At 58.4% G+C, this 11,726-nt stretch overlaps 2 long non-coding RNA genes across 3 annotated transcripts; both read left to right on the top strand.

The window, feature by feature from the left end:
• Positions 1-2,998: 2,998 nt before the first annotated feature.
• Positions 2,999-6,610, top strand: LOC125151788 (uncharacterized). Its single transcript, XR_007146951.1, has 4 exons — positions 2,999-3,050; positions 3,185-3,406; positions 3,604-3,697; positions 6,416-6,610. It is a non-coding gene; the product is annotated as an uncharacterized LOC125151788 (long non-coding RNA).
• A 70-nt stretch (positions 6,611-6,680) lies between these two features.
• LOC125151694 (uncharacterized) lies at positions 6,681-11,156 on the top strand. Of its 2 annotated transcripts, XR_007146928.1 has the most exons (5): positions 6,681-8,058; positions 8,176-8,408; positions 9,572-9,796; positions 9,917-10,023; positions 10,389-11,156. It is a non-coding gene; the product is annotated as an uncharacterized LOC125151694 (long non-coding RNA). The 2 variants fall into 2 exon arrangements; XR_007146927.1 differs by having other exon boundaries at positions 9,917-11,156.
• The last annotated feature ends 570 nt before the right edge of the window (positions 11,157-11,726 follow it).

The following is an 11,726-nucleotide window of genomic DNA, read 5'->3' as shown; positions in this document are numbered from 1 at the left end:
TAATAATAGGTGTCACCACCCGAGCCTGCCCATTCTACACGCCTGTGGGCCAGTCTGTCCTTTATTGATAAAAAAAAAAAAAAAAAAAAGCTGGGGCGGGGGGGGGGGGCGGGTGGAGCGGGGTCCCCATCACAGGTGGGAAACCCGATGCCGTGCCCTCCGATCTCCAGGAATTTTTCAAACCCCTAATTTCTCCGGCTCCTGGCTGTCCACGTCACTCCCACGCCTGTTTGTCAGCCCAAACCTGGGTTCCCCGAGGGGCCAGCCGTTGGGCAGCAGGTGGCTGTCAGAGCATTTTGGTCAAGGTTGGGGAGCATTAATCGTAACCCCGAATCGCCAACAGCCTAAGTTCTAACGTTAGACATTCCTGATCTTTTCCGGGGGGGGGGGGGGGGGGTTCTTTTTAAATGTTACAAACCTTTCCGTGGGAACAATTCCAGACTTAGAAAATACTCTGCAAGAATAGCATCGACTATGTCCATGAACACTTCACCCAGATCCCCCTCGTGTTAACACGGTAGGCACCCACGGTACAGTTCTAGAAACCAGGTGATCAACACTGCCGTGGTGCTCTCATTTAAACCGTAGACCAGGGGCGCCTGGGTGGCTCAGAAGTCTGAGCATCCGACTTCGGCTCAGGTCACGATCTCACTGTGAGTTCGAGCCCCACGTCGGGCTCTGGGCCGACAGCTCGGAGCCTGGAGCCTGCTTCGGACTCTGTGTCTCCCCCTCTCTCTGCCCCTCCCCTGCTCGTGCTCTGTCTCTATCTCTCAAAAATAAATAAATGTTAAAAAAAAATTTTTTTTTTAAACTGTAGGCCTTATTCGAATTTTTCCAAGCATTCCTTAGTATTTTTTTCAGTCTTTGTCATCGATGAAGACTGTGGAGAGTTTGTAGAATGTCCCTCGATTCCGGTTTATCTGCTGGTTCCTCATGATTAATTCAGGTTATATGTTTTTGGAAGGAACAGTACAGAAGTGGTTCTGTGATCTCAGTGCTTCCTGTGAGGAGCGCGTGATGTGGAAACGTCCCATCACTTGGTGATGTCAACTTTGACCCCTCCTTGCTGTGGCATCTGGCGGGTTTCTTTGATCGAAACTTATCATTGGTCTCTTTTGACCTCTGTGACCCTCTCCAAGTTAGCGCCTATGTCCTCCGCATGGTTTTCTGCATTTCCTTTCTTTCTGGGGCCACAAGATGTCTCAGGGTCACTTTTACTTTCCCAGCTCAGCCTGGAGTCAGCAGTCTTCGAAGGGCCCTGAAGAACATTGTGCTGAGTGAGATAACCCAGACGCAGATAGACAAATCCTGTTTAATCTCACCACAGAGCCAGAGGATAGGGCGGTGGTTGCGGGGGGACTGGGGGTGGGGTGATGGGGAGAAGTCGATCAGGGGGCACAAACTTCCACTTACAAGGTGGATAAGTTCTGGGTGCTAAGGTTCAGCACGGTGACTACAGTTCATAATGAGAGAGAACATCTTTTTTTTTTTAATTTTTTTTTTCAACGTTTTTTTTTTTTTAATTTATTTTTGGGACAGAGAGAGACAGAACATGAACAGGCGAGGGGCAGAGAGAGAGGGAGACACAGAATTGGAAACAGGCTCCAGGCTCCGAGCCATCAGCCCAGAGCCCGACGCGGGGCTCAAACTCCCGGACCGCGAGATCGTGACCTGGCTGAAGTCGGACGCTTAACCGACTGTGCCACCCAGGCGCCCCGAGAGAGAACATCTTAAATCTTGTCTCAACCCCAAAAGTGACTATGTGAGGTGACAGAGGTGTTATTGACCTTGATTAGGGGACTAGCTCCCCATGAATATGTGTATTAAGTCATCACATTGCGTCTCTTAAAAAATTAAAACCTTTGGTGGTTTAAAAAGAGAGAGAGAAAGAAAGAAAGAAAGAAAGAAAGAAAGAAAGAAAGAAAGAAAGAAAAGAAGCCATGTCTCCACTGACTCTGTTGAATGGAGAAGGGTATTTAGAAGCCAAGATCTGGTTTCTGGGTGTGTTTATCGGTACCGGGCTGTTGTTTCTCTAGGCCCTTGGCAGACAGAGCTGGGAAACGTGTATGTGGGGACGTATTAAATGTCTGTTGTCTGCACCTGTCAAGTAACTTTTGGGGTAACTTTTTATGCAGGGATAAGTAACTGGTAAGGAAGTTTTAAAATTTTAGACGAAAAGTCCTTTTTGTGTCTTGATTCGGTTCTGATTTCTAGTTTTATTACACGGTGATCGGAGAGTGTTTTTAGTAACAGTTCTGCTTTAAGGAACTGACTGATGTTTTCCCTGTGGCTTGGTAACTGATCTGTTTTTGTAGATGCTTCACGTGTGCTCGGGGAGAAAATATATCTGCTCTCATCAGAGAATAAGGTTGGATATCCATATCCAGAAGTTCTACGTTATTGATTGTGTTAATTCAACACATTTGCCGAGTCCCTACTATGTGGCAGGCCCTGTGCTGGGCTCTAGGGACTCAGAGATGAAAAGCTCAGTCCGTGCTCTCACGGAACTGACAGGTTTATAGGAATCATTTATTCATGGAAGGTTCACCACCCCTCCTCGAAGAAACACCCCTACATCCAGACCCTCATAATCTTTCTCTGCCGAACCATTCCATAACCTGACATTAAAGGGATCTTGGCCCTATCACGTGGAGGGGGTGACCTCCCTGGAGCTTCCCGCAAATCTGAGATCATCTGCACCTGTCTGTCCTCACCGTGCCTCTCACTACGGGCAGCCCTCCTGGCCGACTGAGCCGACTCCATGTAAGAGTCCTATTTTCTTTTTAAAATTTTTTTTTCAACGCTTATTTATTTTTGGGACAGAGAGAGACAGAGAATGAATGGGGGAGAGGCAGAGAGAGAGGGAGACACAGAATCGGAAACAGGCTCCAGGCTCCGAGCCGTCAGCCCAGAGCCCGACGCGGGGCTCGAACTCACGGACCGCGAGATCGTGACCTGGCTGAAGTCGGACGCTTAACCGACTGCGCCACCCAGGCGCCCCAAGAGTCCTATTTTCCAACCTCCTGATCCCCTGACTCAAACAGAAGCTGGTAGCTCCCTCCCCAGCATTTCCTCCCTCTCTTACTGGCGGGTGAAATGGCCCCACGAAATGACCATGTCAGAGCACTGAGCGCAGCCTTAGTTCCAAGAGTTGATCCCGATTGTTTTTTTTTCACCCAATCAGGTTCCTAGTCTCATCCCCTTTGCTGCGGTGGCTGGTTCAGTTAACCCAGCCTTAAGCCCGTCAACGCAAGGCCTTCCCCTGGCCAAAGAGATTAGCTTAAGGATAGACATATGACCCAAACCGGGCCATCAAGATGGGAGAAGTTTTCAGCGGGTTGTGAGAAAGGAGGTTCCTCCCTGGCCTGCGAGACTGACTGGAAGCTAATCCTCCTCCATCCAGATGGTGGGATATAGAAGGGATACCTGGGACTGCTGCAGCCACTTTGGCACCGTGAGGGGAGCTGACACGACAGAAGGCAGAGGGGGGAAACAGAGCATACCGGGTCCTTGACGACATTGCTGAGCCACTGAACTCAACCAAATCTGAAGTGCACTTTCCCTCAGGAATTTTCTTTTCTTTTCTTTTTTTTTTCCCCTCAGAAATTTTCAAGTCACGAGCGAATCAATCCTCAGACTGTTTCGGCCAGTCTGTTGGTTCCTTGACTTGCGACGCAAGATCCCTGATGGAATCAAGGTCTGTAGAGCTTTCTGCTGACCGGCTCGCCTCTCTGTCCTGCATGACCCTTCTCTGTGCCATCCGGGGGGAGGGTGCTGACTCCGTGCCAGTGCTGACGCAGGGTGCCCCACATGCAGGGGCTTTAGATCAGGTGCGCACGGGCGTTCAGATCCCATCATCGACCCTTACGGCTGTGCTGCCTCCGCAGTCGCCTAACTTCTCCCGGTGGGAGTTTTCTTCTCTGTAAAATGCGACAGTCCCGCTCCTCTCGGGGCTGTCGGGAAGGAGATGACGATGGTGCGCACAGTGGGGCCACAGCTAACGTCGCCCGCACGTCCCTCTGCTGTCGCCTCTCGGTCACGGAGCCCGCTTTCCCGCGCATCGGGCCTCGGGGGAGACGCCGCCTTCCAGGTGTCCGCCTCCCCGACTCAGAGTCCCAGCCATTTCCTGAGAGGACGACAAAGCCCCAAGGCAGACAAGATGAACAGCTCAGCCATTTGCTAAAGCAAATATTGGCTCAGCGCTGTCCGGGGAGAGCAGGCGGCTCTAAGAACTGTTTGCGTTTGGATCTTTCAAGGAGCCGTGGGATCTGCGGCTGGGGACCGACGTCCTGGGGGCCGGGCGTGGGGGGCCCCGGTCTGGGCCCCCCCACCTCGCCTCCTGCGGGCCCCGTGTGCCTGGCATCGGGGCAATTATCCGTCTCTGCCCTCCCTGTGCGTCCGCAGCCGGGACTGCAGCCGGCCTCACTGCTCAGGCGGCCTGAGGGTCGCAGGGGCCCCGTGCCCCTGCCGTCCTGGGTCCGTGGCACCCACGCCGACCCGCGGCTCGTCTGCATCGGCACGGCTGACATCTCGGGCCTGGCCCAAGGTTGTGAGGCGGAGTGTCGCCGAGACGTGATGTCTGGCGGTCTCCCCGGGGCCCCCCGCCCCGCCCCCCAGTGCTGACAACCAAGAATGTGTCCCGACGTTGACGACCGTCCCGGCGGGAAGGGCTTGCCTCTGGCCGAGAGGCACAGGCACCGTCCGGTCGAAGGCAGGGGGGACTCCGGGCTTAGCTGCGTCTGCCTCACGTTCTGGCCCCTCACCCACCACCTGCGGACCTGGCTGATAATATCCCGGAACCTCAGCTTGCGTGCCTGTGAAATGGGAACCACCACGGTGCCCGCTTCACAGGACGGTTGCGAGACAGGGAGGGGAGGTCACGCGCCCGTGTCCCCGCCATGTGTGAGCGTGTAGCAGGTTGGGGGGGGGGACGGTGCTGTGTCGTCACCACGGCACCACAGCAGCACCAGGGTCCAGCAGGGGAGTGGTGCCCGGGGCCGCTCTGGACCTCAGCCCCCTCCCACCGGACCCCAACTTCACAGTCTGGGCAAACCCCTTCGGCTCCCAGCCTCTGTCGGGGAGGGCTTCCCCTCCTCCGGGTCTGCTGTACTCAGCCTCGCTCACCGTTGGCCCCAGTCCCCAGGACTCTCGGAAGGGGGGACGCCTGCTCTTTCCTGACCCCTTCCCACCGCCCTGGAGTCTCCTTGTCGGCTAGCAGCCCCCAGGAGCCCCCGTCTCCACATTCCTGGGGCTGCCTCCCAGGGCAGCCTCCAGATCACGACCTATTGGCAGAGCAGAGATGATCGACACGTCTTGGGTCCAATGAGTGAGGAAGCCCTTTCCTGCTCAAGTGACCTGTTCTGTCCACCCCACTGGCCAGGTTCCCTTGGATGACCCTTACTCACACGGGTACCCAGAGTGGCAGGCTTTCTATCATTTCTGTCATCTGAAGGCCGGTTTAAGAGGCGTAACTATGTCCCCAGCATTACTTCTCTTGAAGGAGGTCTGGACATGTCCAGACCGGTCCTAGACCTGACAGGGACTCTGGAGGACAAGACCGGCTTCTCCCTGAAGGGACAGACGGCTAAGTGGCCAAGTCAGGAGGGTGCGGGGACGGCGAAAGAGCACGACAGCTCTAAATTAGACACAAGAGGCTGTAAGGACGCAGAGCAGCCACTTGGGGTGTCCAGCCCTCTCTGCGAGCCCACTTCCCCACCTGCTTCGTCCGCACCACCGGCTGCTGGGTTCAGCCTCGTCAGCTGCCACACCCAGAATGTTCCCTGGGCTCCAGCTGGTCTCGGGGCTCCACAGAGCTGCCAGGGTATTTTTCTAAAATGCTATTATGATTATATCACCGCATGCCCAGAATCTCTTTCGAGTCTATCACGGCGTTTCTCTGTAATCAAGGGACACTGGACACGATTGGGGAACCATTGCATAAACGAGGCAATACTCCACAGCCGTTAAACCTCATGGTGTTAAATTCTTTAAATTTTTTAATCTTTATTTTTGAGAGAGTAAGAGCACGAACAGGGGAGGAGCAGAGAGAGGGAGACACAGAATCCGAAGCAGGCTCCAGGTTCCGAGCCGTCGGCACAGAGCCCGACGCGGGCACGAGCCCTGAGATCATGACCCGAGCTGAAGTCAGATGCTTAACCGACTGAGCCACCCAGGCGCCCCTAAAGCTCATGTTTTTAAAGATGAGATACGTAGAAAAATACTTGTAACTTTATGAGAAAAAAATCTGGATGCAAAAGTACGCAGCCGGGCATGAGGCACAGGCTCAGTGACCGTACGTGTATGTGTCTATGGAATTATTACCATAATAAAATAAGACCGGAATCCCACGCATCTGCAGAAAGGGAACAGTGGCTGTTTCTAGTAACTTGCACAGAAGACTTTTTATTTCTTCCAGACTGTCAACTTGATGAGGTCGGAGGTGGTCTCTCTGGCGGGGTACTTGGCACCCAGAAGGCACCTCAAAATATTTATCGGGTGTAACTGACAAATTCTTATGGCTTTTGTGCAAAAACACCGCCTTGGGTTGCGTCCCTCCAGAAGCAGACGCTGAGGTAAGGATTCGAGTGCCGGGAAATTGTTGGGCGGTGATCTCGGGTGGGGCGGTGGCTGGAGGGTGATGGGGGGCGAGGGGGGGAGGTCAGCGCGGCGGGCGGCTCCGGGAGGCCGCACGGCACGCTCTCACGTCAGGACCAGAGGAGCGAGGGAGCGGCCGTATGTGGCCAGTCTCTGTGTCCCTGTCTGCAGCTCGGGGTTGAGCGGATCGGGATGACCTTGGCTCCCAGACCAGACGAGCCAGCGTTCCCAGGAATCCGGGGTGACCGGCCATCCCGCTTTGCCTGAGGCTGTCCCAGTTTTGCACCGAGTCCCATGTCCCCGGAGCCCCTCTGACCCAGGCGCCCGCAGGGCTGGTCTTTCTAATGGGGGGCGCGGGGCCGGGATGCACACGGCGTCCCACTCACTTCCGGGCTGGCCACCCCAAGGCAGGACTCGTCACCAGCCGTGTGGACGATGCTGAGCCAGGTGTCAGCGCCTCCCTGGCACCCGTCTGCTTGGGAAGAGTCCCTGGAGCCTCCCAGGAAGACCACCGTGTGGGTGGTGTGGGACGAGCCCGTCACTTACATCTGAGCTGAGCTGACCCGCCTCTGGTGTGACAGCTGCTCTGGGCACAGATGTCACCTGTGCTTTGATGAGGCACACGGGGAGGCAGGGGGTGCTGCGGGGGGCCTGTGCTCAGGGCTGCAGGGCCTGGAAGGGGGCACCTCCAACCTGAGCGACACCAGCCACTCCCTGGAGATGACTGCAAGCAGTCTGAGCCTCTGCCTGGGGGTTGGAGAGGCCCCTCCTCAAAGGCCTCTTGCGTCTGGGGTCAGGGAAGATACAGCAAGAAATGAGAAACACCCAGGAGGGGGTACTTCCGGGGCACAGAGGGGGGCAGGTGCCGCGGTAAATGTGGGAGGAACAGGCCTGAGTCCCCCGCCCGGGCGGGTGGGGGATAACTCGGCCCCCCACTGTGGACGCAGACTCCCCTCCCACCGGCCCCCACTGGCGGCTGACCCTGACCACCCCCTGAGCTCTGGTTCCATCCAAGCCCAAGACCCGGGCTCCACACTGACCCCTGACCCTTGACCCCCAGGCAGCTACGGGGGCCGGGGGGGGGAGGTGTCCACGGCTCTTGTCCGTGAATCCCCCTGAACGTAGGACCATAAGCTGTCTTGTCTACTGTAATCGAGTTTCTACGTCTTTCTTCCTCCCCCGCGAGCCACCGTGTGGCGTTAACACGCGGGACCCGCCACCGTAAAGGGAAACACGCGTGCACAAAGCCGTCGGCTTCGCTAAAAAGCATGAACTAGCTGCTTAGGTCAGCGTCAGCTGCGTTTTAAGTGGAACATTTGTTTGGGGGGGGTAGAAAAAAAGAAGTGTCTACACCACAGCACAGCTCTGTCGGCCACACCTCTGCCGACAGCGGTGAAACGCAAGTGTGGCCTCGGAGCCAGCGGGTCGCTGGATGCCTGACGCCGGCCACCGGCGGGCTCACAGGTGAGCACAGGTGAAGCTGGGGGCCCCACGGTTGGGGCCCTGGGCCTCGGTCCCTGCCTCTGTCCTGAAGTGTCCCGACCTCTCAGCTGGCTCAGCGCTCCCCTCCCCCACCCGCAGGTTCAGCCCCTCTGGAGGCTGTGGGATCGATCCTGGGCCCAGCCAGAGGGGTCTGGAAACTTCCGTCGCCTCTAAGGGCAGACAGAGCGGCTCCGCGTTCCCCCCAGTGCCCCAGGGCCCTAATCAATTAGCAGCAAATCGCGAATGCGGAGCAGCTTTCTCTGCCTGTTAACCCGGCCAAGTGCACGCTCATCAGCTAGCCCGGCCCCCGCGTGCCCGCTCTGCAGAAGCAGGTAATTTCCTGGCTGGACCTCGGCGGGAAGTCAAAAAGCAACGTCAGCTTCTCCTGCTCTGGATCAGGGCCGCGCTCTCGCCGCTAAATCGCTGACCATTGTCAACGAGCTTGTAATTTTGTCCCCGAGTTAGAGGCTGGCGATTAAAGAAGAAAGGGGGGGGCGCTGCAGTGCGCGTCCAGACCCCACAGATCCGGGCGCGCTTTCGCCCTCCAGAATTTGTTCTGCCGCGACCTTCTCCTGCGGCTTTGCCCAGACTGTCGGGGGGCGCCACGTACCCTTCTTTTCTGGGGGGAAGGCTGTTTCCCCCGACGGCCGGCAGCGGTCAGCCCCCCCCCCCCCCCCCCCGGCTGTGGGGTCAGCGGGTGGCACGTCTGGTCTTTGTGCAAAGAGGCGGCACAGGGGCCGGCCCGGGAGCGCCTTCCTGTCTGCCTGGCACCCTCTTGGGCCGTCATACGCGGTACGGGTGAGCTCAGGGGCTCCGCCAAGCCCCTACGTGTCCCCGATGCTCCCTCGGGACCCTAATCGGGGCCGTCTGTGGGGTACGGCTGGCGGCTGGGCCCACGCACACATCCTCCCGTTCATCTGCTGCGGGACCTGACTCTGCCTCTGCTCCTCCCAGTCCGCTGGGGGGGGGGGGTGACATCCGTTCCCATTTGAGGAATGGTCCTGGGGCTCAGCCCCTCCACCCATGTGGCTCTCGGCCCTAAGCCTTCCTGGCACGGGGGCGGGGGGGAGGACCATCCCCTCCCAGCCCTGGGCTCCCGACCAGTCACCAGAGTCCCGCCTGCCCCCGGCAGGTGCAGGACGCGGTGGCCGGAGCAGTGAGCTTGCTGGTGGGAGGCCTCCGTGTCCGTGTGGCTCGGTCACCCACTAAATGACCCGGGCCTGTCGCATAACCAATGGCAGCTTCCTTTTCCGGCCACGGCTCTGCTTCCCTCCCTGGGCTGTGCTGACACCCAGGGAGCGAACACGGGGGTTGCCGGGGACCTGCCGCCTGGTGGGCCCCGCCCACTGAGCCCAAATCCTGCAGGTCAGATGCCCCACGCTTGTGCCTGGGTCTCCTTTCCGGATACTCGGGCAAGTGGCCGTGAGCTCTGATTTCGACCCGGCAAACCAGGAGCTCCGGAATTGCCCGTTCTCTGCTTACCACGTTCCTCCAGGGAGGACGTTTCCCCTTGGCTATCGAGGCCACCAGTGGATCAGCGGGGGCCTGCTGGGATCCTCCCTGGTTTCTGACTTGTTCAATCTTGAGCAAACGGAGGTCCACCCTGAGGCACAGCTCTGTTGGCCACGCCTCCGCCTTGGCCTCACCGGCGAAACACAGGGACGGCTTTGGAGCCAGCGGGTCCCTGGAACCCTGACGCTGGCCAGCGGCGGCCTCAGAGGTGAGCACAGGTGAAGCTGGGGGGGGGGCCCACAGCTTGGGCCCCTGGGCCTCTGTCCCTGCCTCTGTCCTGAAGTGTCCCAGCCTCTCAGCTGGCTCGGCGCTCCCCCACCCGCCACAGGCTCAGCCCCTCCGGAGGCTCCACGGCCCCTGGTTCTTGTCTGCATGCATTTCCATCTTCCAACACAGCCCTCGGCTGAGTGAAGGCACCGTCACCAGACAGAGTGGGTGAGTCATGGGTGGAAATGACTCCGTATAAGACCGAGTGACTGAGACGTGGGCGGGTGGACGTGTAGGAGGGTTCGCATGGGCAGCGACGAGCTCGCCCCGTAGCCCCGGGTCCTGTCTCTGTCCACCGCCTCCAGGGCCACCGCCAGCCTGCCCGTACCTCTGTCTGGCACCCCCACTCAGCTGCCCGGGGCGTGTGGGCAGGTCTGGCTGGTTTCTGATCCCTGAGACCCTCCACCGTGGCCTGCCCTTTGAGGGGCCTTCAGCAGCGTCCGATGGCTGGGATTGGGGGTGGGGGGGTTGCAGAGAAATGTCTTCAAAGGCTGCCGGACCCCCACCCTCCATTTCTGCCCTGAACTCTCTAGAAGCATGGGCTCCGTGCCTCTGACAGCTCGCTTTGCCTTTTCCTTTGTGAAAAAAACCTCGAAGTCCGTATGTGGCTGGCAGACTTTCTGGAAGTCAGTAAGACAGAAGCAAGGACAGCAGCGGCCGAGACGGAGAGAAAGTTCAGTGCTTCCGACGGAGGCAGCCAAATTAAAACCAATCTTTAAAGCGCAGGACCTGGAAGGTGGCCCCGGAGGGAATGGAAATCTTGGGGACAGACACCTGTCCTCAGGGGAGCCGCTAACGATGCAACGGGGCCCTGCACCCGCGGCCCCTTCCTTCCCCGGCTCCTCGCGGAGCGGCCTGGGCCTCGGGCCCCCGACCTCCTCTCCCTTGACCTGGAGTCAGAGCTCGGGGGTCCCGCCTTCCAGAGGCTCCTGAGGGTTTTCTGGGTCCAGCCCACATCCCCGTGGGACAGTCCGTCCTTCAGATGTGCCTCCCGCCTGCCCAGCCTCCTTCCGACGCTCCCGCTGGCCTCCTGCCGGCCCTTCCTGCCCGCGAGCCTGGGAGACAGTCCTAACGCGCACACGAGGTGATGCTAACGGTTCTGGAGCTGGGCCGGGCCTGGAGAGCCCCCCATTGCCCACGGGGCGCAGGCAGCATCACTCAAGGGCCCCCCGCGATCTGGTCCGCCCCCTCCCCCCAGCTCCCACGGGGGCTATACCTCGGCTCTGGCTTTCTTACTTTCCTTTGTATTTTACCTTATGATCTTTATTTCATGCAGGTAGAGACCGCATCGCCTTGGGGCGCCTGGGTGGCTCAGTCGGTTAAGCGTCCGACTTCGGCTCAGGTCACGATCTCGCGGTCCGTGAGTACGAGCCCCGCGTCGGGCTCTGGGCTGATGGCTCAGAGCCTGGAGCCTGTTTCCGATTCTGTGTCTCCCTCTCTCTCTGACCCTCCCCCGTTCATGCTCTGTCTCTCCCTGTCTCAAAAATAAATAAACGTTAAAAAAAAAAAAAGACTGCATCGCCTAAACTCAAGTACTAACCGCTTCAAAGGTGTACGAGTCGTTGCCACGGGGTGAGTTCACGCTGCTGTGCAACCTTCACCTCTACCGACGTCCAAGACTTTGTCGGTGCCCCGAAAGGAAGCCCCCCCGGCCACGGGCACCCGCCCACCCCGTTCCTCGTCCCCCCAGCGCCCGGCCAGCACGCCTCTGCTCTCCGCCTCTACGGATTTGCCTGTTCTGGACATCAGTGGCATCACTGACTATGTGATGTTTTGTGCGCGGTTTTGTGGGGGCTCGTCCACGTCCTACCGTGTGTTCCACGTTCGACTGTTGATGGACCTTTGGGTCGTTTTCCACCTCTTGGCCGCAA

This window comes from Prionailurus viverrinus, chromosome E1 (genome assembly GCF_022837055.1).
Source record: "Prionailurus viverrinus isolate Anna chromosome E1, UM_Priviv_1.0, whole genome shotgun sequence".
NCBI classification, from domain to species: Eukaryota; Metazoa; Chordata; class Mammalia; order Carnivora; family Felidae; genus Prionailurus; species Prionailurus viverrinus.
This window is presented reverse-complemented; position numbering and strand designations above follow the sequence as displayed.